General features: G+C 36.7%; 1 pseudogene; it reads right to left on the reverse strand.

The window, feature by feature from the left end:
- LOC145629211 (protein fluG-like) overlaps positions 1-26,090 on the reverse strand; it is a 155,318-nt pseudogene that overhangs the window by 11,108 nt on the left and 118,120 nt on the right.

Genomic DNA, 26,090 nt, shown 5'->3' on the forward strand with positions numbered 1-26,090 from the left:
AAGTAGAACGACTTAGAATTGTATACTGTTGAAATACTAGGCAATAAAAAGGAACCAAATTAAACTCTTCTTTCATAACTTTTGCAACCCTCCTCAATGCCTCCCTTGGGCAGTATTCCCATGGTTCACCAGGCTTCCGATGCATGTCAGATAAAACCATCTATTCTCCATAAACCCTGACAAAGAAAATAGAAGAACCCAATAAGTTAATTAAGACGGAAATATTAATGGATTATTTCTTAAAGAACACAAGCACAATAACCCATGTATTAGTTGCAATATAATAAGGGTATTGAATTAAAAACATCTGTGAACAAAGCACCCAGAAGGAAAGAAAATGATCTGGCATTGATAATCTTGAAAACAAAACAATGTAATTTCCTTACAGTGGAATCTTCCAAAAAAAATCTTGCGCAGTAAAATTCAAGCATGTGAACTAGTGGAATGAAAAGTTATATAACAATTATTTGGACTTTGTCTTACACTGCAATTCCTTTAGATTGTAATGTAGCAACTAACAAACATGAAGCACCTTTCCCAAGTACTTGATTCATGTAATCAACATATGGCGCATAACATATATGAAACATATTGTAGGATACACAGCAGCTTCCTCTAGAAGCTTCTATATTATGTTATGCTTGTATAATAGAATTGTATAGCTCAGATATTATTTTATTTGTATTTTATATTTATAGCTTTTCCTAGTCAGCAAGTTAGTTAGGAGTTAGGCTATAAATATTTATTACAAGCTGTACATTCTTTTAAGAGATCAGAATAATAAATCCCCAAACTAATTTCTACATTTTCTCTCTCTAAATTCTCTGGTTCAAGTTTAAGTGAATAAGTTTTCGTGGTATCAGAGCTGAAGGATTTCGATCTTTCGGATTGGTTTTCTGGTTTGATTTGCTTGTTTCTTTTCGCTAGATTTTTTTGTTTGATTCAGCATTTGCTGACAAATTACCTTAATTTGATTCAATTTTTTTCTTGAAATTGAGGCGAATTTTTATGATCGATCGAACTTGTGAAAGTGCAGCTGGTACTCAAGAAGGGGGGGGTTGAATTGAGTACAGGGCAGTGTTAGGAATTATTGGATTTTCTTCTATTTATGTAGGGGGACCAGGTGATGAACTGGTCCTGCAGCGGAAACAGAAAATACAATAAATAATCAACACAAAGATTTAACGAGGTTTAGCTCAACTCTGAGCCTACGTCCTCCACTACCCTAATTACTTTTATTAATCAACTCTGAAAAACAAAAGCAATTACAAATGATCACACTCGTGATCCCCACACCTAACTCTAGGTGTCACTTTGCACTTGAACTCACAAGCACTTGCACTCACACTCGTAAATGCTACCCAATCACTAACCTCTTAGTGATTCAATACAAACCCTTTGTTTCCCTCTAAATGCTTCCACTCAAAGCTTACAAGAGATAATTACAAAACAATTCTTACTGTGTGCATAAATAGTTTGTAAGAGATGAACTAACTATTTCCCTTAGAGTGTATTTCGAGCTTTCAAAGATAGAGAATTTTTTTCAGAAAAGCTCACTCGAAATTCTGATCGAGTTTATGCTTTTATAAGGTTGGGAGATAAAATCTTTCGTGATCTTTTCAGATCATAACTTAGGTAAATAGAATATCTTTTATTTTGTAAATAAGAGACATTCTAAGATATTATTCTACTTTCCATAAATGGGTAGAATAATATATTCTAAGTTATATGCGAAATAATTCATCTCCAACTTTGCATAAACTGAATCAATTAGTTTAGTAAATATTCTCTAAGGATAGGAAATATATATTCCAGAAAATATTTACTGAACTAATGTCCAGGTTCATGAAACAAGCTACGAAGCAGCTGTTTCCTGACCTGTTAATGTCCTAGGGATCAGGTCAACTTTTCCTGATCTCTACAACACTAAATACTCTAAGTAAGGGATACAAATAGCTCACGTACAAACATTCATGCACACTTAACATTATAAAGACTACAAAGATCAACTATCCTAATCTAAGAGACTTCATAATCTTCAAGTCTTGACGGCCTTCCTTGATAGAACATTCTGATACAGATTTCTTGAATGCTTTGATTCAAAAGGACTTCATATTGCCTCAAGTACTTGGGATAGCTGTTCCTGTTCAAAAATGTCAGTTGATATAATATAAAACCAACAAGAACCAGCTAGTCAGCTGTTTGTCATCACTCAAAACCTTAAGTGACTCAACAAATTCCCCCTTTTTGATGATGACAAACACTTTGAAGTTTCCTGCACCTGCACGTTAGTGAGAAACAGCAAAGTAAAGAAAGTTCTAATCTACACTTAAGAAGACAAGACTTTCTACTAGACTTTCTACACAAGGGATATCTTGTGTAAAAGACTTATGACACTGATGACTGACCAGGATAGCCATCTTTATTTAAAAGAAACAACTTGTTTTTGGATTTTTGTAAAAAGACACTGAAACAGTTAGTTAATCTAACTGTTCCCTCTATTTTAACTTGTTTTTGTGATTATTTGACTCAAGGAAATAAAAGACTCAATCTAATTGTCTGACAAGGCCTTTTCAGAAACTTCAACCTGCTTTTCCCCCTTTTGGCATCATTAAAAAGCATTCAAAAAATAGAATTGCACACCAAAATATCGCAAGTAAGCCAAAAATCAGTAGTTTCAACCACTGATCAATCTCAATGCTGCAGGTTAGCACAAACAGGTTATTCAATCACATAAAACTGAAAAAGCTTAAAACTGTTCAGGATTACACACCAGGAGGTTAGAAACATAATAGAAACCACACTGCATTAAAAACAGTCTAGCAGTGTGGGGGAACAGCAAATATTATGGCAGTTAATGGAAGGGGAGGGGGAGACTGAAGTGATCATTCATCATCATCTTCATCCTCTTCTTCACCCTCTGGGTTGATCTCCTCCTCGAAGTCAGACCCTTCCTCATCTGTCTTTTCTTCTTCCTTCTTCTCCTTTTCTTCTGTTTCCTCTTTCTCTTCTTCTTCTTCCTCATCAGATTCATTTTCTTCTTCCTCAGAGCCTTCTCCTTCTTCAGCATCAGGACCCTCCTCACTGGAGGATTCCTCATCATCCGTCTCAATGATCCTACAGTGTGCGGGGTCAAACTTCATCCCAGACTCTGGGGGCAATAGGTGATCAATCACCCTGCAAATAGAGAGGAATTTCCTGTTGTTCATAAGCTTATCAAGCTTCCTTTCTTCTTCAGCCTGCACTAGACTGGCAGCCAACTTTATTATCCTCTCATCCTACCTTTCCAACTTGGCAAGAAGCATTGCCACATCCTCAGGAGTGATTTCCTCCTGGTTCCCTTCATCCCTTGGGCTACTTTCTTGACCTACAAAAGTCAGCCTCTTTCCAGAGTAGTCAATCTTCTTCTGAGTGAGTATTTTCTTGGAGAACAACTGAAGACTCACCACCTCACCAGAAAAAGAAAACTTGGGATTCTGCTCCTTGATGATTTTGCAGATAAAGGAACCATAGGGCAGGGAGTTGTGGGATGAAGCATGGCAGTACAGCATGTGCTCCATCATTAGAGCTGGCAGATTTACCTTAACCTTTTTCATGATCAGATAGATCAGGACCATGTCCATGATCCTAACAGTACCTCTGCCTTGACCCTTGGGCAGAAAGACCTTCAAACACATGGAGTGCAGAACCAACATAATTGCCTCCCTAAAGTCACTAGGGGAACCAGCTTCTTCCTTCTTTCCAAACAAGAACTGAGTAACTACCTCAGGTGTTACTCCTCCCATTAGGGGCCACCCATCACTGCTATATCTACCAAAACCATCTCTAGGTATACCCAGCAATTCAGATAAAACAGACTCAGAAACATGTACAACACTACCAGAAACAGTTGATACCACAGACATATCAATGTTTTGCTTCAGATTAACAAAGAACTTACGAACAGGACCAACAAAAGCATCATTTAAATCATTAAACAGAGACATCCATCCTTGGAACTCAAGAAGTTCCTTAACTTGACTCAAAGCAGGAATATCAAAATATTCATTCTCAACACCACAACCAGATAACACAGTCCTAGAACTTAAAGAAGTTGCACCAGTACTGGGGGTAACAGGTTGTTTACCTTTAGCAGCCTTGGAGATACGGGAAACAGATGATGTTGCTTTCCTTTTCTCTCCTCTCTTAGTCTCAGATGGTGTAGTCTCCTTCTCATCTGAGCCCTTAATGACCTTTGAAGCAGCCCTAGTCTGCCTTTTCCTTACAGAACCAGTAGTGGTACCAGCAACCACCTTGGTCACCACTACATCTAGATCCTCCTCCATCTTCTTGTCCTCCTTCTCCTCATCCAATCCTTCATCAGCCACTTCCTCTAACTGTTTTTCAAGTTTCTTGGCTATCTTTTTATCAGGTTCCCCCTCAGGTGGTGATTTGGGGTTTGAAGAAACGGTTTCAGTTATTTGAGTGAGGGTTTCGATGGATTTTTCTTTTGGGGCCTTTTTGGATTTGGATTTTTGTGGAGATGGGGTTAAAGTTTTAGTCTTTGATGGTGAAACAGGTTTTTCCTTCAAGACATTCTCTTTTGAAGGAGTTTGTCCCAAGGGAACGGCCTTGATGGGTTCAGTTTCAGAGGGGTTGATTTCTGGTGTTGCTTGTGAAGGTGTCTGCTCAGAGACGTTCATAAGAACATCCTTGATTGTTTCTTGAGATTTTGAAGAGGGGGAACTAGCCAAACTTCCTTTGGAACATCCTTTCCTTCCTCCTTTCCTTCCAGTTCCAGCCTTTCTCACCATTGTTGCTAGTCTAAGCTTCGAAGAATTGATCTTGTGTAGAGAGAGAAGTTGAGAATTTTTGATGAATGATGAATAATCACGGAGCAAGGAAAGGGAAGCAAATATATAGCAAGAGAAATTATAATAAAATCAGAGAATCAGAAGATATTTGGAAGTTATTTTGATTTGGAAATAACTTCCATAAATGAACAACTGGCCATAATTGCAACTGTCAGATCAAATTGCCGTCAGAGGAAAATAACTGCCATATTTGAAAGATTTTAAAATCAAATAAGAATATAAAAAAATATTTTCTCACGGTTTAATTTGAAATTAATTTCAAAATTAATCCGTTCGTATTTGCTGCTGTTTCCTCTACTGGTAGGGTTACTGAAACAGTTGCTTATCTGTTCAATATGACCTTCAATCCTGAAAGTGATTAGCTACAATATTGCTCACATAGAGATAAGCAATTAACATTGAGATAATAGACAGATTGCAAAGGTATGATGCACGCACACATTTAAAGAATACTTAATTAGCCAATCATTGGGGAAAACAGCTGAGAGAGGTCTCTTAGTTTGACCTAGTCAGACCTAACATGACTCTAAACTTGCAGAAAGACTCTTTACCCAATGGCTTAGTGAAGATATCTGCAATTTGTTCTTCACTGTTGCAAAAACTCAGCTCTACAAGACCTTTCTCAACATTATCTCTTAGGAAATGATGTCTTATCTCAATATGCTTTGTCCTGGAATGCTGCACAGGATTCTTAGAAATGTTAATAGCACTTGTATTATCACATAAAATAGGTACATTTTCATAGAAAATACCAAAATCTTTCAACTGGTTCCTTATCCACAACAGCTGGGAGCAGCAAGCTGCAGCAGCTATGTATTCAGATTCTGCTGTAGATAAAGCAACAGAATTTTGTTTCTTTGATCCCCATGAAATCAAACAGGGGCCTAAGAAATGTGCCATACCAGATGTGCTCTTTCTGTCTACTAGAAATCCAGCATAATCTGCATCTGTGTATCCTAATAGTTCAATTGAACCATCTTTGGGGTACCACAAGTACAGATCATCTGTTCCTACTAAGTATCTAAGTATTCTCTTGACAGCCTTTAGGTGAGATTCTTTGGGATTGCTTTGAAAACGTGCACACAATCCCACAAAAAACACTATATCTGGCCTACTAGCTGTCAAGTAAAGAAGAGAACCAATCATACCTCTAAACAGTGTAGCTTCCACACTCTCTCCTTTATCATCACTGTCTAGCTTTGCATTTGTAGGTATTGGAGTTGCATATGATTTACTGTCTTGCAATCCATACTTCTTGATTAGTTCCTTTAGATACTTCTGTTGATGTATCATGATCCCATGAACTGTTTGCTTGATCTGCAATCCTAGGAAGAATCCTAGTTCTCCCATCATGCTCATCTCAAATTCACTTTGCATCAGATCTGCAAACTCACTACACAAAATTTGATTAGTAGCACCAAATATTATATCATCTACATATATCTGTACTACAATCAAATCAAAATTCCTGGTTTTGATAAAGAGGGTCTTATCAACCGTTCCCCTTCTATAGTCATGTTCCATCAGAAAGTTGGACAACCTTTCATACCAAGCTCTAGGAGCTTGTTTAAGACCATAAAGTGCCTTGTCCAACTTATATACATGATTTGGGAATTGACTATCAGCAAAGCCAGGGGGCTGCTCAACATATACTTCTTCTTTCAAATAACCATTAAGAAATGTTGTCTTAACATCCATTTGAAAGAGCTTAATGTTCTTATGAGCAGCAAAGGCAATCAAGATCCTTATTGCGTCAAGTCTAGCTACTGGGGCAAAGGTTTCATCATAATCAATGCCTTCTTGCTGATTATAACCTTGCACGACCAGTCTAGCTTTGTTTCTGACTATAGTACCCAGATCATCCAATTTGTTTCTGAAGACCCACCTGGTACCTATGACTGACCTGTTCTCAGGTCTTGGCTCAAGATGCCACACTTTATTTCTTTCAAATTGATTTAATTCATCTTGCATAGCCAAAACCCAATCAGGATCTTTTAAAGCCATCTTGTAGTCAGTTGGTTCTATATTAGATAAAAATGAGAAAAATGCACAAAAGTTTTCATAAACAGCTCTCCTAGTCTGAATACCTCTACTGATATCACTCAGAATTTGTTCAGTAGGATGAGAAGATTTATATTTAAAAATGCTAGGCCTAGGTGCATTCTCATTTAATCTATCAGAACCATCATGCATCCCTGGTTCATTTGTGCCATCGAATTGGTTTTGCATAGATGGACCAGTATGCTGAGATGTTCCCCCTACCTCCCTTACCTGGGTGGAAAACTTGTCCTGAAAGTTTTCTGTTCCCCCTGAGGTGTTGCTTTTTCCATTTACTTGGGGGCCTTCATCTCCATCCTCATGAGTATCTACTTGTTGAGGATCTCCTTCATTGTGACCAAGTCCTTCACCAGCAGCATCTGGTGAACCAGTAGGTGAACTTGGTTCTTCTAAGGAAACAGCAGTTGATTCTCCTGTAAAATACAAAAGTCCTATCTCATCTAAGTCATCAACCTGCACATTCTCACAACACATATTAAATTCATCAAAGACTACATGAACACTTTCTTCAACACACAAAGTTTTCTTATTGAATACTTTATATGCCTTACTATGAGAAGAATAACCAAGGAAAACAGCTTCATCACTTCTTGGATCAAATTTATCCAAGCTGTTCTTACCATTATTATGCACATAACACTTACAACCAAAGGTTCTGAAGTATGCTATGTTTGGTTTCCTTCCTCTAAGTAGTTCATATGGAGTCTTCTTCATTTGAGGCCTTAACATCAACCTATTTAACATGTGACAAGCTGTATTTACAGCTTCTGCCCAAAAAGACTTGGGGAGACAACTCTCAATGAGCATTGTTCTTGCCATTTCTTCCAAAGTCCTGTTCTTCCTCTCAACTACTCCATTTTGTTGAGGAGTTCTTGGGGCAGAGAAATTGTGAGAAACTCCATGTTCCCTGCAGAACTCTATGAAGCTAGAGTTATCAAACTCTGATCCATGATCAGATCTTATGGCAGCCAGTTGATGATTGATCTTGTTCTGAACCTGCTTTACTAACACAATGAACTCATCAAAAGTTTCATCTTTAGAAGACAAAAATAGAGCCCATGTGTATCTGGAATAATCATCAACAATGACACACACATATCTAGAACCATTTCTACTTTGGACTCTCATGGGTCCACATAAATCAATATGAATAAGTTCTAGAGGTCTGCTGGTACTGATAGTTTTCTTTGGCTTAAAAAAGGATTTGACCTGTTTCCCTTTAGCACATTCTTCACAAACTCTATCTGCTTCAAACTTGATGTTAGGCAGGCCTATCACCAATTCTTGAGTCTTGAGTTTGTTAAGAAGTCTAAAGCTGACATGTCCCATCCTTTTATGCCAAAGCCACTGGTCCCTATCAGAAACAGCACTCAAACAGATGGACTTGTTCTCAGGGATTTGGTTTAAATAAGTAATGTAAACGTTTTCATGTCTGAATCCCTGGCAGACAAGTTCATTTGTTTGCCAATTCACTATGTGACAAAGGTTGTCTTTGAACTCAACTTTATTACCTTTATCACATAATTGTGAAATACTCAAGAGATTATGTTGTAAACCATCAACATAATATACATCACTAATAGCATGGGAAAGTGACTTACCAACCTTACCAATTCCAAGAATGGTACCTTTGCTGTTATCACCAAAAGTCACCTTTCCCCCTTCATGAGCTGTAAGTGAGAGAAACTGTTTCCTATCCCCTGACATGTGTCTTGAGCAGCCACTGTCCAAATACCAGTAGGTATCGTCTCTCACTTCAGCCTGATGTTGATCCAAGGGGTGCTTCTTTGCCATGAGGCAGTGGACATCTGAGCTGGTTCCTCTGCTATTCCTGGTACCTTCTTCTGAACTTTGATTCAGTATTGCTGTCATACATACATCTGACTGACTTGAATCATCTCCCTCTTCATCACTGTCTGTATCTCCCCAAACAGCAGCAACCATGGCCTTTTTGTAGGCCATCTTGTCTGCTTCCTTGGACTGGTTGTCCTTCCATTGAGGACAATTCTTCACAAGGTGTCCCTTCTCACCACACTTAAAGCATCCTGTTGCAGAGAAGTTGTTAGATTTTTTATTTGATGCATTATTAAACTTACCCTTGATGAATTTTCCCTTCTGGTTTCTGAAACTTCTTTCAAACCTTCTAGCCATCATTCCTATCTCATCATCCTCATCTTCGACTGTTCCCTTTAGTGCAATTCCTTTTGCTGGTACCTTCTCTGACTTAGATCCAACCAGCATTTCATGGGTCATGAGGGAACCTATCAACTGATAGAATTGAAAGATCTTTTGCTTCATAAATGGCTGTAACCTTGGGAGTCCATTCACCTGTCAAACTTCTCAAAATCTTTCTAACAAGATCTTCATCAGTAAAGCTTTTACCAAGAGATTTTAAATCATTTACAATAGTCATGAATCTACCAAAACAAGTATTAATATCTTCATCCTTAAACATATTAAAAGATTCATATTTTGACATAAGTAAATCAATTTTAGACCTCTTTACCTCACTGGTACCCTCAAAGGCAAGTTCAAGGGTATCCCAGATCTCCTTGGCAGTGGTGCATGCTGAGATCCTGTTTGTCTCATTCTCAGCAATAGCCTGTTGCAGTATTGACATAGCCTTAGCATTTTTCTCCAGCTTTTTGTAATCAGTGGAGATGTATTCATCTTCAGTCTTTGGGGCTAGCTTCCCTTCTGGATCAGACTTCTCAATGGTCAAGGGACCATTCTTAACAACCAACCAGCATTCATAATCAATGTCAATGATGATGTTCTTGATTCTGTTCTTCCACCATGCATAGTTCTTCCCATTGAACTTTGGTGTCTTGTTGTCATATCCCATAGCATTCATTTCCTGAGTACTCATGATCTACTTCTCTAGGTGTTACCCTTACAAGAAGCCGAGGCTCTGATACCAATTGAAAGTGCAGCTGGTACTCAAGAAGGGGGGGGGTTGAATTGAGTACAGGGCAGTGTTAGGAATTATTGGATTTTCTTCTATTTATGTAGGGGGACCAGGTGATGAACTGGTCCTGCAGCGGAAACAGAAAATACAATAAATAATCAACACAAAGATTTAACGAGGTTTAGCTCAACTCTGAGCCTACGTCCTCCACTACCCTAATTACTTTTATTAATCAACTCTGAAAAACAAAAGCAATTACAAATGATCACACTCGTGATCCCCACACCTAACTCTAGGTGTCACTTTGCACTTGAACTCACAAGCACTTGCACTCACACTCGTAAATGCTACCCAATCACTAACCTCTTAGTGATTCAATACAAACCCTTTGTTTCCCTCTAAATGCTTCCACTCAAAGCTTACAAGAGATAATTACAAAACAATTCTTACTGTGTGCATAAATAGTTTGTAAGAGATGAACTAACTATTTCCCTTAGAGTGTATTTCGAGCTTTCAAAGATAGAGAATTTTTTTCAGAAAAGCTCACTCGAAATTCTGATCGAGTTTATGCTTTTATAAGGTTGGGAGATAAAATCTTTCGTGATCTTTTCAGATCATAACTTAGGTAAATAGAATATCTTTTATTTTGTAAATAAGAGACATTCTAAGATATTATTCTACTTTCCATAAATGGGTAGAATAATATATTCTAAGTTATATGCGAAATAATTCATCTCCAACTTTGCATAAACTGAATCAATTAGTTTAGTAAATATTCTCTAAGGATAGGAAATATATATTCCAGAAAATATTTACTGAACTAATGTCCAGGTTCATGAAACAAGCTACGAAGCAGCTGTTTCCTGACCTGTTAATGTCCTAGGGATCAGGTCAACTTTTCCTGATCTCTACAACACTAAATACTCTAAGTAAGGGATACAAATAGCTCACGTACAAACATTCATGCACACTTAACATTATAAAGACTACAAAGATCAACTATCCTAATCTAAGAGACTTCATAATCTTCAAGTCTTGACGGCCTTCCTTGATAGAACATTCTGATACAGATTTCTTGAATGCTTTGATTCAAAAGGACTTCATATTGCCTCAAGTACTTGGGATAGCTGTTCCTGTTCAAAAATGTCAGTTGATATAATATAAAACCAACAAGAACCAGCTAGTCAGCTGTTTGTCATCACTCAAAACCTTAAGTGACTCAACAACTTGGTTCATCGATTATTTCAATCATTTGATTGATTCTTCTTCCTGTTCTTCTTATACTATAATGGCAGCTCAAGATTCTCTTAATCAACAATCAATTTCTGCTGCTGGTTACACTGATAAGTACTTCCTTGGATCTGGTGATCAACCAGATCAACATCTTGGAGCTCACAAGTTTAATGGCGACAATTTCCTTACCTGGAATCGTGCGATTAGACTTGCGCTTGGAGCGAAGAACAAGCTCTGATTCATTGATGGAACTTGTAGACGACCTGATGCAGATTCTTCGGATTTGCAAAAATGGATTAGAAACGATTATATGGTGCAGTCATGGTTGCTGAATTCTATGGAGAACATAATCTCTGAAGGCTTCATTCTTCAACAATCAGCTAATCAATTGTATGAAGAAATTGTTGAAAGGTATGGCCAATCTAATGCGCCTTAGTTATTTGATTTGCATAAGAAGTTGATTTCTATAGAACAAGATTCTGATTCAATTGTCCAGTATTACTCTAAACTGAAAAGAGTTTGGGATGAAATTCAACTGTTGGAAGGTTTTCCAGATTGTGATTGTGGAGCTTTAGCTCATTGTACTTGTGGAATTCTGAAGAAAATTATTGCTGCTGATCAAAAGCAGAAGTTAATTCAGTTTTTAGCTGGTCTAAATAGAGATTATGATGCTGCTAAGACTAATATCATCAGTATGGATCCTTTTCCTACTGTGAATCGAGAATATTATATGCTACTACAAATTGAGAGGCAACATAAGTTGAATGAGAAAGTTGACATTTCTTCTCAGACTAGTGCATTTGCTTCTTTCAAAAATAATCAATTACCTCAAAATTCTCAATCATATCAATCTAATTCTCGTGATGTGAAGCGTTACAAGGTTGATAAAACCGATAAGTCTGATCGAAAATGTGCTCATGGCAAGAAATCTGGACATACTATGGATGCTTGTTTCAAACTACATGGATTTCCTCCTTGGTATGTTGCTATGAGGAATAAGCAGTTTGGTAGTACTGGTAACTTGTCTAAGTATGCAGCAAATGTTTCTGAGTTTCCGGTTCTTGATTCTCCTTTGGACTATGATGACTCTGTGACCTCTACTAAGGATGCTCCTGTTGATTCTGCTCTTGTGAGTGTTGTTTATAAGGAGATGATGAAGATGATGAAAGGAAAACATAATGAGGCAGCTGATCTTAATGGAGTTTCAGTCAATTTTGCAGGTATAATCACTACTTCTAATGTTGATTCTGATTTGGAATGTTTTCTAGATTCAGATTGGATTGTAGATACTGGTGCTACAGATCATATGGTCTGTAATAAGAAATTGTTAAATGCCTGTTGTTTGTTGCCTAAACCTGTTACTGTTGGTTTGCCAGATGGTCATTTAAAACATGTAACTCATGTTGGCACTGTTCTTTTAACACCTGAAATTACTCTTAAAAATGTCTTGCTTATTCCAGAATTTAAAAACAATCTCTTATCTGTGGGAAGACTTTTAGAGCAAAACAATCTAGTTGCAAAATTTAAGCATGATTCATATGTTTTTCAGGACTCAATCACTAGTCAAGTTAAAGCTGTTGGAGTCAAACAAGCTGGATTGTACAAATTTACTTCATCTTCTTTTTCTAGTTCAAATAAACCTCTGTTTGAAGATTCTTCTTCTGTTTCTTGTCATGTTAGTTCTTCTAGACCTAAGCTTAGTTTACTTCATTCTAGGCTAGGTCATATCTTTGTACAGAACTTGTCCAAATTGACAGTTCCTTTTGATTCAAATAAAATCAGTGATTTTGGTTGTGAATCATGTATTTTTGCTAAAGCTCATAAACATCCTTTTCCTATCTCTTCTTCTCATGCTTCTTGTGCCTTTGAGTTAATACATGTTGACCTCTGGGGACCATATAGGCATTCTACTTTATCTGGTGCTCATTATTTCCTTACTATACTTGATGATTTTTCAAGAGTTACTTGGACTCATCTGGTTCATAATAAGACTCAAGTACCTGCTATTGTAAAAGGTTTTCTAGACTATGTAGAAAATCAATTCTCTTCTTTTGTCAAGACTATTAGAAGTGATAATGGGACTGAGATCATTCAAGATGCCTGTTCTGTTCTGTTTTCTGATAAAGGCATAATTCATCATAGAAGTTTGCCTGGGGTACCTCAGCAAAATGGTAGGGTAGAACGCAAACACAAACATCTTCTTGAAACTGCTAGGGCCTTAAGATTTCATGCTGGTTTACCTATCAGATTTTGGGGTGACTGTCTTCTTGCTGCAACATATTTGATTAATCTCATGCCTAGTTCAGTGTTACATTGGAAGACACCTTATTAAGTTTTAATGAAGAAGTTTCCTGTTTATGATCATTTGAGGGTCATTGGATGCTTGTGTTATGCTGCTCATAAGACTTCAGACAAGTTTGCTAGCAGGGCTAAGAAATGCATCTTCTTAGGGTATCCTTATGGTCAAAAGGGATACAAACTTTATGATTTGGAAAGTAGGAAGATTGTTTTGAGCAGGGATGTTACTTTCTTTGAGGAGGTGTATGTTTCCTTTCAAATCTAGAGATTCAAGTCTAATAGAATCTTCTGATTCTTTTCAGCATGGGTCTATGGTCAATCCTGCAGTTTATCCTCCTGATATTCCACCTTTCCCTATAATTCAAGATTCTTCTGAAGCTACTGTTTCTTCTTCCTCAGATTCTCTTTCTAATACTCAGAATAATCTGCAGGATCTTAGTGATTCATCTGTATCTATTCCTGTTCTTGAGGTTTCTGATCCAGTTCATTCTGATCCACCTATCTTGAGAAGATCTTCTAGGCCTGTTAAGCTTTCTTCTAAGTTGGAAGGTTTTGTTGTTCCTTCTACTGGTTTGCCTGGTCAGGCTAGTTCTTCTGGTTCTTCAAGTTTCAATGCTTATGCTTGTCCTGTTATTTCTTCCTTATATAAAGATCAACTTCCTAGTCTGGCTAACTTGTTGTCTCATGTTGAGCCTGCTTCATATAATCAGGCTAAACAAGATCCTGTTTGGGTTGAGGCAATGAACAAGGAACTTGATGCTTTAGAGAAGAATGGTACTTGGGATTTAGTTGATTGTCCCAAAGATGTTAAACCTATTGGTTGTAAATGGGTTTATAAAACCAAGTTTAATCCAGATGGAACAGTTGAAAGATGCAAAGGGAGACTTGTTGCAAGGGGTGATAGACAGATCAAAGGGAAAGATTATAAGCACACCTTCAGTCCAGTTGCAAAGTTCACAACTGTTAGACTTGTTATTGCTCTTGCAGCAGCTTGTGGCATAGAATTGCATCAATTGGATATTATTAATGCTTTTTTGCATGGGTATGTTGATGAAGAATTATATATGCAGCCTTCTCCTGGGTATTCTAAAGCTAGACCTGGACAGGTTTGCAAATTGAAAAGGTCTTTATATGGTTTAAGACAAGCCTCAAGACAATGGAACATGGAACTTAGCAGATTTTTGAAGTCTCTTGGTTTCACACAATCCAAGTATGACTACTCCATGTTTACTTCTTCTTCTGGTTCTGATTTTACAGTTGTGGTCACATATGTGGATGATTTACTCATTGTTGGTACAAATTTGTCTTTGATTCAAGCTTTGAAGGATCAGTTACATTCTCAGTTTACTATCAAAGATTTGGGACCACTTAAGTATTTTCTTGGCATTGAAGTTACTAGATCTTCTTCTGGTATTCTACTTAATCAGAGAAAGTATGTTCTAGACTTGCTAGAAAATACTGGTATGATGGATTGTAAGCCTGCTAAGTTTCCTTTACCTAAGGGTTTGAAGCTCAACAAGCTTGTTGGTGAAAAAGTTTCAGATCCTGAGGTTTATAGAAGAATTATTGGCAAACTGTTATATCTCAACATGACAAGGCCTGACATCTCATATGTTGTTCAGCATTTAAGTCAGTTTCTTGCTGATCCTAGGGTTCCTCATTTCCAGGTTGCTCAGCATGTTTTGAGGTATCTGAAGGGCTCTTTTCATCATGGACTGTTCTATTCTGCAAATTCAAGTCTGAAAGTACAGGCATACTGTGATGCAGACTAGGGTTCCTGTGATTTTTCTACTAGATCACTTACAGGTTACTGTGTCTTCCTAGGTCCTTCCTTGATTTCTTGGAAGACCAAGAAACAAAAGGTAGTCTCCAAAAGCTCCACTGAGGCTGAATATCGTAGCATGAGCCATACTACTAGTGAGCTTAATTGGATATATAACTTGCTTTCTGACTTGCAAGTAACTCTACCTCTGCCCATTCCTTTGTTCTGTGACAATATTTCTGCTCAACTAATTGCAGAAAATCCTTGTCTACATGACAAAACTAAGCACCTGAAAATTGATGTGCATTATGTAAGGGAAAATGTGGAATCCGGCTTCCTGAAGATTCATCATGTTTGTTCTGCAGAACAATTGGCAGATATTATGACAAAACCCCTTGGTGCAGAACAACACCTGAACTTGACTCTCAAGCTTGGAATTGTTGTTCCTGATTCCTCTGTCACACCATTTTAGCTTGAGGGGGGGGATGTAGGATACACAGCAGCTTCCTCTAGAAGCTTCTATATTATGTTATGCTTGTATAACAGAATTGTACAGCTCAGATATTATTTTATTTGTATTTTATATTTATAGCTTTTCCTAGTCAGCAAGTTAGTTAGGAGTTAGGGTATAAATATTTATTACAAGTTGTACATTCTTTTAAGAGATCAGAATAATAAATCCCCAAATTAATTTCTACATTTTCTCTCTCTAAATTCTCTGGTTCAAGTTTAAGTGAATCAGTTTTCACATATGTTCTCCCAAATCTCCTACCCGGATTTATACAAACTCCAGATGCAAATTCCACAGCAATATTCGAATTTCCAAAAAAAAGTAAGAATTTTCTCTGTACGGGTAAGGAAAAAACTTTGTGAAGATTAAGATATTACAGTAATTACACATATTCTATTGAATATAATTACCATGGGATTTTTCTAAGGTTCGACATGTCAGGAACAAGTCTAATCTCTCCTGTTCCTGTCAAGTTAGACTCAGCAACTGGACCATCCATAAAAGAGGGCATTCCCATGCACGCAAAAGTTAAACCAACACCATTTTTCTTCACAACATCATGAAAGCTTTTACAGGAACAACCTGTATAATATCAGATACATTAAAGACAACTCCAAATAGCAATATGATTAGGAAAATTTTCAAAAAACCACCCAAAAATGTGTTGAATTTCTAACTAACCACCCAAAAAAAAAATTATTTTAAAATACCACCCACTAAATTAATTTTTTGCTCAGATTCCCACCCAATTTTAAAATCCGGTGGTTTTTTAGCTTATGGGGCCCAATTTAGTTATTTCCCTCTTTTTTTTTTCCCTTTTCTCTCGACTTCACTATCTTTCACTCTCTTTCTCATTCAATTCTCCCAACTAACCCTATTCTACAATCAAATTTCATTCCTTTTTTCAGCGAATTCCCCCTTTCTTCATAAATTGTTGTGCATTGTTCAATTCAGAACCCTAAATTCGACATTAAAACCCTAATTGTACTTTTAACAGGAATTAATCTAGAGTAATTGCTTGAAGTGGGGTTGTTTAATTGCAAAAAAAGTCGCCATCTTTTGCTGTTTACTGGGGACCAGGAGCTTAGGTGAGGAACCTGACAATAGCTCAGTGCAATGGCGTCAAAAGAGGTAAGCAATTTTGTTGTTTGTGTTTAATGTTGAAGGTTGTTGGTTGTTGATGATATATTTGCAATTATGTGGAAAGTTAGGGTTGTTTGTGTATTTGATTGAGTTATGTATTCTATTACTGTAATTGTTGTTGAATTATTTAATTAGGGATGTACTTAGGAGAGTGAATTAGGCGAATTGTTTACTACTGCTATGTGTAACAAAGTTGCATTTTTTGTGCATGTGAATTGTGTTGAAAATGCATAATTTTGCTTTATAAAATGAACAGGTTGTTGCTGATGTTGATTATGTAGCTGTTAAGGTTAGACTAGGGGGGGTGTTTGTGAACAAAAAAATAAAGGGGAAGACATTGTGTGGGTATGAGGGTGGCTTTGAATATTGGAGGTACAAGTGTAAAGTTAGTGAGATGTCTGTGAACTTTGTTAGGGAATCTTGCATTTGGGGCTTTGTGAAGTTAGATATGCATGTGCCAAGGCTGTTCAATGTTTGGTATAAGATAAAGGGGAGGACTTGGTCAAGTGGGAAAAAGGAGATTGTGAGTGAGAGTGATGTCCAAGGCTTGTTAGAGACAAAGAACAAGGATAAGGTTGTTATAGTTTATTGTACTAGCCCTGAAGTGAGTACTGTACAACCCACCCAAAAAACAAAAGTCAAACCTAAGCCCACTGAAGTGAGGAGGAGCCCTAGGTTTAAGCAGCGGTTGGCAATTAAAGACAAAGAGGAGGCAGAAAAAACCAGCAAAGGGATAGACAGGGTTGATGAGCATACTGAGAACACCACCACCAAAAAGAAACTGTTCTCTGACAGTGTGAAAGGGAAGAACAAATTGGGTGAAGAGGAAGGTACTTCTAGGCAAACAGGGAAGAAGGGAATGGGGAAAGCAAAGGGAAAAGCAAAAGGGAAAAGGAAGAAGAAGTGTAAGAGTGAGGTGGAGTTGGAATAAGACTTTGGATCTGATTCATCAAACTCTGATTATTGTTCTGATACTACCATAGAGTGGGAAGTTGGGGAAGAAGAGGGGGATTTTGAGGAGGGGGAGTTTCAAGATCTAGATGACAGTGTGGGCAAGATATTAGAAGAAGTGAATGCTAGTTTACATTGTGTGCAAGATGAAAGTGATAAAGAGTTGCAGCTCCCTGAGTACAACCTTGAGAGTGAACTGTTGAGAAAGGAGGTTATTGTAGAGAGAGAGTTCACATCTGATTCTGAGGAGTTGGATAGCCCTAAAGGTTCTGATGAGGAGCAAGACAATTGCCCAACTTTCCATCCACAGACTAACTTCAAAAAACCAATTGAATTGGTCAAAGGTCAGAAGTTCCAGAACAACAAAATTCTGAGGAGAGTGTTAAGGGTTCATGCTATTGAGAATAGGTATGAGTATTGGTATTTGCACAATGACAGTACCAAAGTAACTATTTAGTGCAGAAGGAGGTGTCAGTGCAAGTGGAATGCTAAGAAGTGTAAGCTACCTAAGTGTACTTGTGTAGGGGGGAGAAGATGTCACTTTAGGGTAGTTTCAAGGAGGTCTGTGAACCAAGACTATTGGAAGATTAAGATTCTGAATTTGAAGCACAAGTGTTTAAGAGTTAGGAGCAATTTAAACCTAACTGCTGAATTTTTAGCTGAGAAGTACCTTGAGGATTGGAGAAGTGATCTAGGCTGGAAAATAAAGAGCTTCAGGAGGAGGGTTATAGGTGACACTAGCATTGAAATTACATACAACAAGGCTTGGATGGCTAGGGCTAGGGCTAAGTTGCTGATATATGGATCAGCAGTAGAGCAGTATGCTAAAGTTTGGGACTATGGGAAGGTTGTCATTAAGTATAGCCCTGGTACTGTGTGCAATGTTGTAGTAGAAGGAGTTGACCAGCCTGAGCCTCCTCAATTCCTGAGAATGTTCATTTGCCTTGCACCTATGGCAAGAGGTTTCCTGTCAGGCTGCAGACCACTCATTGGAGTTGATGGGTGCCATCTCAAAGGCCCTTATCCTGGTCAAATACTAGTTACAGTTGGTAAATATGGCAATAATAACATATATCCTATTGCGTGGGAAACAGTTGAGATTGAGAACACAGACACTTGGGTGTGGTTCTTAGAGAGTTTAATGAAAGCCTTGAAGGATGAAAATCAAAGCCTTGGTTTTACCTTTATGTCTGATAGGCAAAAGGTATACTTCTAAACATTGCACTTATTTTCTGTTATTCTAAAGATTCATTATTTAATATTGGCTAACTGACTAATCTTATGGTTGTCTTTTTTGAATAGGGTTTACTAGAAGCTATGGAGCAGGTGGTGCCTTATGCAGACAAAAGGTATTGTGTGGGGCATATATGGGCAAACTTCAAGTTACAATTTAGTGGTGCAACTTTCAACGAGTTGTTCTGGTAAGCAGCTAGGGCAACAACTTTGGTATGTTTCTACATTGTTATGGGTGTTTAATTGATTAAATCCATGTGTCTGTGTTATGCAACTATGTATTTGACACTGAAATATGTGTTGTATTTCTATGTGACTGTGAATTTGTAGGAATTTGTATAATCTGTTTCTGTTAGATTGTATGTTTTCAGTCAACTTTTATGTGTTTTTATGTTGTCTGACTATATGTATTTGATGGATGTGTGTGGTGTTTCTTGCTTAGTTTGACTTTGAAGTGGCAATGGAATCAATTAAGTTTCTGTCTGAAGAAGCATATGAATATCTAGCTGAGATCCCAGCTCAACACTGGTCCAGACATGCATTTAGTCCATTCCCAAAGTCTAACATGTTGCTCAACAATGTATATGAGACTTTTAATGCGGTCATCAAAGAAGCAAGGGATAAGCCAATTTTGACTCAGATGGAGTGGCTTAGGAGGTACATGATGAAAAGGAACCATGAGAAATGGGAGAGTTGTCAGGAAATGGAAGGAAAGGTTGTTCCTTATGTGAAGAAGACATTTCAAAGGATAGAACCTGCTGCTAGACATTGCATTGTGCAGATTTCAAGGGGTGATACTTATGAGGTAGAGTTGAACTCAGACCTAGTGACAGTTGATCTCAGCAAACAAACATGCTCATGCTACCACTGGGAGCTAACAAGCATCCCATGTGTGCATGCATATGCATGCATCATGGACAAGAGGGATGACCCTGAAGATTATGTGGACGATGCATATCTTGTGTCCACTTATGTGCTTGCATACAGGCATGAAGTGGTAGCTATGCCTGGTCCACATCACTGGGAGAAGGTGAAGCTGAGGCAACCTCTGCCACCAGCAGTAAAAATTCAGCCTAGGAGGCCAAAGTCAAAAAAGAGAAAGTTGGAGAAAGGGGAAGTGGTTGGTGGTAACCAGTAAGAGCAACAACATTTGAAAAGGAGGAGCACTTGCAAGAACTGTGGGCAATTGGAACACTATGCTAAGACATGCAAAAACCCACATGTTGCTCCTATTTCTGTCTCATCCCAAAAAAAAGAAGGAGGAAGACCTGCTGTGCAGAGTGAATGGGTGAATGACCAGAGGAAGAAGAAAGCAGAAAGAGCTTTGAAAAAGGTACAAAATATCCAAAATAGCAGTGATTTAGGGTCATATGTGTTTATTGTTGAGTATCAACCTAATTATTGTTAATTTGGCTGTGCAGAGTGCCCTTGGTGGTACACCAAGACCCAATAGTATTGCTAATAGGAGGTTCCCTCAGGAAGAGCAGCAGAAGAAGCAGCACACTACTCACCAGTCTCAAAGTCAGCAGACTCTGCATCATGAGCAGCCTCAGAGTCAGCATCAGCAGAGTCAGCAACAACAGCAGACTGACCACCATCAGCTGACCCAGCTCACTCAAGCATCAGTAACAACAGCTCCCACTACCTCAGCCAGACCACCTAGAACCAAGATGAAGCCTCTTAGACTTAGGAAGTAGGCTGTTAGCTCAGAGCAGCCTCTTAGAATTAAGAAGTAGCTTCTGCTGACCCATATATTTGATTTTGCTAAATGTAATTTGACTACATTAATGATGTGGCTGTATTTTTATATGAGCTACAAGACAGTTTAAGTATTAGTATTTTGGACATAAGTGGTTGGATTGTTATTTGAGTCCCTTATGTTTTGAATTTGACAATAGCACTGATATAGTGCATTATTAGTTGAAATATATGGGTCATTTTGCTGGTTTTTAATACCATTTTCATAGTTATTCAGTTGATGGTAGTTTAAACCAGTTGACTAACTAATAATGCCAACTACTAACAACAACAATAAGATAAACTAAAACAAGTTATTTTCATTGATAACATAAGAGTACCATTACAAACACTCTTGCTTTAACACCACCTCCCACTTAAACCATTTTATTCATTACCAGATAACCTAGGACAACCAACAAAACAAAACACAACACAACTAAATAAACTTGGAGCTTGTTGTCACAACCACTGCTTGTGATCAATTTCTTCCTATCACCAGTGAGGGCCTTGCATTTCAGTTGTAAGGTGTCAACCTCATTAAGCAAACACCTTTTCTGGCCAGTCAAGTCATCCACATCCCTTTTCAAAGAGTTGATTTCACCTTTCATCAACTTTTTGTCAAGGAGCAGTTGGTTAATGACATCTCTTTGCCAATCAGTACCATCTTCATTGTCCACCCATTCAAAACTCTTGCACCCCCTTGTTTCAGTTTTAGGGTCATAGAACTTGCAAGCCCTAAATTTCCTCCCAGGGTTCTCATTTGTCCAAGAAGTCAATTTTGCTAAAGGTAATCCACAATTGCATTTCCTCTGGTTTGTGGGAGATGAGTAATTCCATGACATCTTGATCCCTACAATACAGCATAACAGTACTCAGTTAGTTTAACCAACAAATTACATCAATTAAACGAACATTCAACCACATTAACATATCCTCAATCACACATACTCACTGTGGTAGTTGCCCTCCATAATGAGGGTAACTAGGGGGGGCCATGTACCATTGTGTTTCATCCTGTATTCCAACATACAGTCAGTCAAAAACCTAGGATCATCTGTGGTCCCAACATGTATGGTGTACACCTCCTTATTAGGTAACCTCCTAATCATCTTGAACACATCCCCATTATCTTCTAAATTCCTAAACTTCCCTTTATACACATACTGGAATGTAGGGTGCAGCAGTTCAACTGATCCTTCTAATGGATCATCCATCTCACGAAGTTGATCATCAAATTCTATAGCAGTATCCAGCAAGTTACTTCTGCCTACTTCATATTCAATGTCTATAGTTACATTTAAATACTTAAAGCTGAGAACAATCTTATTCTCCTCCATTTCTACCACAACAATTACAACAACAAACAAACACAAAGAACAAGGTTACAAATAAAGTAAACTTAACTGTAATTGAAAGGAAAAACCACAATTCAGTACTACCACATACCCTAATTGACAAAATATCACAATTAAATCGTGTACATGCAAAAACCCTAATTAATGAATCCAACAAATTCCCCAATTAACATTTTGCAAGAACCCTAATTTTTCCAGATAATTGAGATTACCTTGTGCGAATTCAAGTTATGTCGTTGCTGTAGATGCAAATGCAATTAGAAGCAAGCTTAATTATGTGTAATTTGGGGAAAAATTTTGTTTAGGAGCAAAAATTGAATAAGGAATACACTTTTATAGGAAAAATCGGGGGAAGAAAACAAATAAAAGCATAAACTAGCCGTTAATAGCCGTTATGTGGGCCCCACAAGCTAAAAAACCACCGGATTTTCAAATTGGGTGGGAATCTGAGCAAAAAATTAATTTAGTGGGTGGTATTTTAAAATAAATTTTTTTTTGGGTGGTTAGTTAGAAATTCATCACATTTTCGGGTGGTTTTTTGAAAATTTTCCATAAGATTATCATGATGTAAAAATGTATTTAATTTACTAAGCTACAATTGGTGTATGCAAATGAAATTTTCAATAATAAATACTTTTTAGTTTCAAGATTGCAAAAAGGATAGAGTTTAAAGAAAGAGGTTACATTAGGAGGACAAAGTACTATATCATTAAGATATGAAGAAACTCTTAAATAGACGATAAGTATATACCAGGAACAAAACATACAAGGGATACAAGCTACAAAACCTTAATCAATTGATTCAATAATATACACCAACTAAATCTCATATTCAGCATATAAGTGTGTTATACTCCCTCCGTCCCCTTTTAATAGTCCCTTAGGATAAATATTAATCCTAAAATGTTAACCCATTTGTTTTTTCCAACAACCATTAATATCAAATTTTTACCAAAATTCCCTCCAATTTGCAACAATATTTGTGCAAATTTTTCTTTCTCATGTAAATTTTATTTTCCCATATACTTTTATTGCTTTCTCTCTCTACTTTTTTTTGCATACCCAATGTCAATTTATTTTTTTAATGTACTTTAACTACTCTTATTTGTGTTTATTAATTTCCGTGAAAAATGCCCATAAGGGACTATCAAAAAAGGACGGAGGGAGTATATTAAATGATTAAATCTATATGCAGCTTGACTTTAACACAGCCTCTACATTTTATGGCTTAAAATTTCACAAGTTAATTGCTAATGAGGTCTTTAATACATAAAAATTGCCTAAAAAGGGGTACTTTTTAAACATAAAAATAAACAAAAGAACAAAACAAATTCACAAGCTAGGCCAACAAATAATCTTTGCACAAAAACTCTCAGAAATTCTGAGCAAAGAAAGAATATGAACCAGTACAGACTATTACCAAAGTTGGACTGATAATTGAGTATGCTACAATTTAAGAGAAAAACAAGAGAAAGATCTAAGTTTAAAATCATGAACCTAGGTATCTATGCATATAGTAAGAGTTATAATTTATAATGTGTGTGAGAGAAAACTAGAGTTAGTAGAGCTAAGAACTTTGTTGAGAGTAATATTAGACAAGTATAGTTGTAAAACTATTTGTTTCATGTGCAAATATGTATATTCATTCATATAGGTAAAGATGAAAATACTTAGAATGTCTAAGCAATCCCATAAAAATTTAGCGGGGCAACTCATTGGTGAAAGAGTTATAGTACATACAAGTAAGGTTCAATATATAGTCTGGAACTGCTTGTTATTTATTACTCCATAGTTCAATGAAAATTGGTCACTCAAATGGTACTTTAATCTAAAACTGAAACCTATAAGGCATGAATATCCTCTTTAACAAGCAGAACTTAAATATAATAATGATGCAAGAAACCACAAATTCAATTAATTTCTAAAGAAAACTTTTAAAACTTACACGACATCTGCATTGACTTGAAGTATCGATCCAGATTATACGGACTAAAGTACTATGACTTTTTGGCAAAATGGCAAAATAATTGTAGTCTCTCTATTATTATAAGTTATGGCTTTAGTTGGGTCCAATTTAACACTCTGTTTGATCTTGTAAAACTGAATTGCATTTTCAGCAAAAAGGTCCTTGGCTGCTTCCAATGCTTCAGGCATTGTTAGATCTTCATCAATGCAAGAATCACGTAAAATTGAGAAGATAACCTCAGGTGCTCGCCTGGCACCTATAAGGTTGAATGGAAAATGTGAGAACTTTCGACTACCTTTTGAAACCTTAACTAAAAATGGCCAAACTACATCTCTAATACAATTAACCTTGTTATTCCAAAAGAAATAAGTGTACAGCTCCTATGCTGCTATATGAGATGCATGACAATTAAATCAATGACCCAAAATAGAAACAAAATCATAAGTAAATTATCAAAAATTCTATGTTATGAATAGTGATATCATGTTAAATTAAATTATACCATTAAAAAAGCATCAGTAAAAAATATTTAATTAAATCAATAACTTTGATGAATCAATCCTTACATGCATCCATAATTTTACATTAAATGCAAAAGAGAAGATCATATCATATTAATAAGCTATTGCCAAGCCTTACTAGTTCAACCAACACCTTAAAATAGCAATTACTTCTTATTAAGCTGGTGTTAAACAAAAAATACATACAAAAGGTACTAGTTACTTCATATTGGCTCTCTTGTTCGTTTTCCCCTTCTTTTTCACTATTGGATTATCATATTTTTTTTTGGATATTACTTCATAATCTTTTTAAATTAGTTTAAAAAGTATAGAGCATATAAAAGTTTTTAACACTTAAAATAAGCGCGTGTAAACTACGTATATACTCCGACGACATAATAGGGGTAAATGTCACAATTTGTTAACTTATATACCAATATGTCAGCAACTGTTTACTTTTATACCAATATGTCGCTGGCAATAAATTTTATACCAATCTGTCACAAAGGTGTTAACTTTTATACCAATGTGGTCAATTGGCCGTTTAATAGACTCAACTCTAATTCCTAATTTTACAGTGCCCCATATGTCAAAAAAGAAAAATATATATGGACAAATATGAACTTATTGATATATCTCATATATGTGGTCCATTGTAGTGCATGAATACTGTAAGAATTAACTTGAAAATAAAAAATTTGATCTGAATTTAACCAAAGATGAACACACCTAGGTAAAATGCTTCAGGAAATGCATAACCATCAGTGCTGAACATCAGAACATCACCTGTAGAAAATACCCCAATGTAACATATAATGTAATATATCAAGTGTCATCTTTACAAGAACTCAATTCTGTAGCACACGGTCCTTGTAAACACATCACCTTTTTTATGGGAGCCAGCTCCAGTAACTCTTTAACTGTAGATTTCATCCCATTGTAGCTGAGTAAGAGAAGTCCCAATCCAAAGTCAAGGTAGACCTAGTACATTAAGAAAAGCTTAACTAACACTTTTATAATTTAGCTATGGTATGAAAGGAAATAAGTTTAGTGGCATAAATGATACCTGGGGATAAACACTTGCCAAGTATGATGCTTCTTTTGAAAATGGATAGGAAGCATGTAACAGAACAAATTGACATTTGTCAAATCTTGCATCTTCAAGTACCTTACGAAGATGAAGCGGGTTTGATGTCCTTAAATCTTGATCTTTGTCTCCAAATCTATGGCCAATATCAAATGCAATCTTAGTGCAAAGAATATTATAGAATATTAAAAAAAATAACAAGTTTATCTTACAAGAAAAATTGTTAGCAGACAATAAAGAACACACCAAAGCACCTAAAATTAGTTTTACTTCCTCTGATCCCCTAATACAGCAACAACTATTATTTAAGAAAGGACAGCTATTGCAACATCTCTGTGTTGGGACGGTGCTTATGAAATTCCAACTTTACTCACATAGGTGTACTTTTCTTTTTTCTTATTGTAGTTAACGCATGGGGAAATGGCCAACCCTCATGTAATTATGTTGCAATATTAGAGGAATGGAGGAAGTAAAATACTAGAAACTCAAATT

Source organism: Chenopodium album, chromosome 1 (assembly GCF_948465745.1).
Source record: "Chenopodium album chromosome 1, dcCheAlbu1.1, whole genome shotgun sequence".
Lineage (NCBI taxonomy): Eukaryota > Viridiplantae > Streptophyta > Magnoliopsida > Caryophyllales > Amaranthaceae > Chenopodium > Chenopodium album.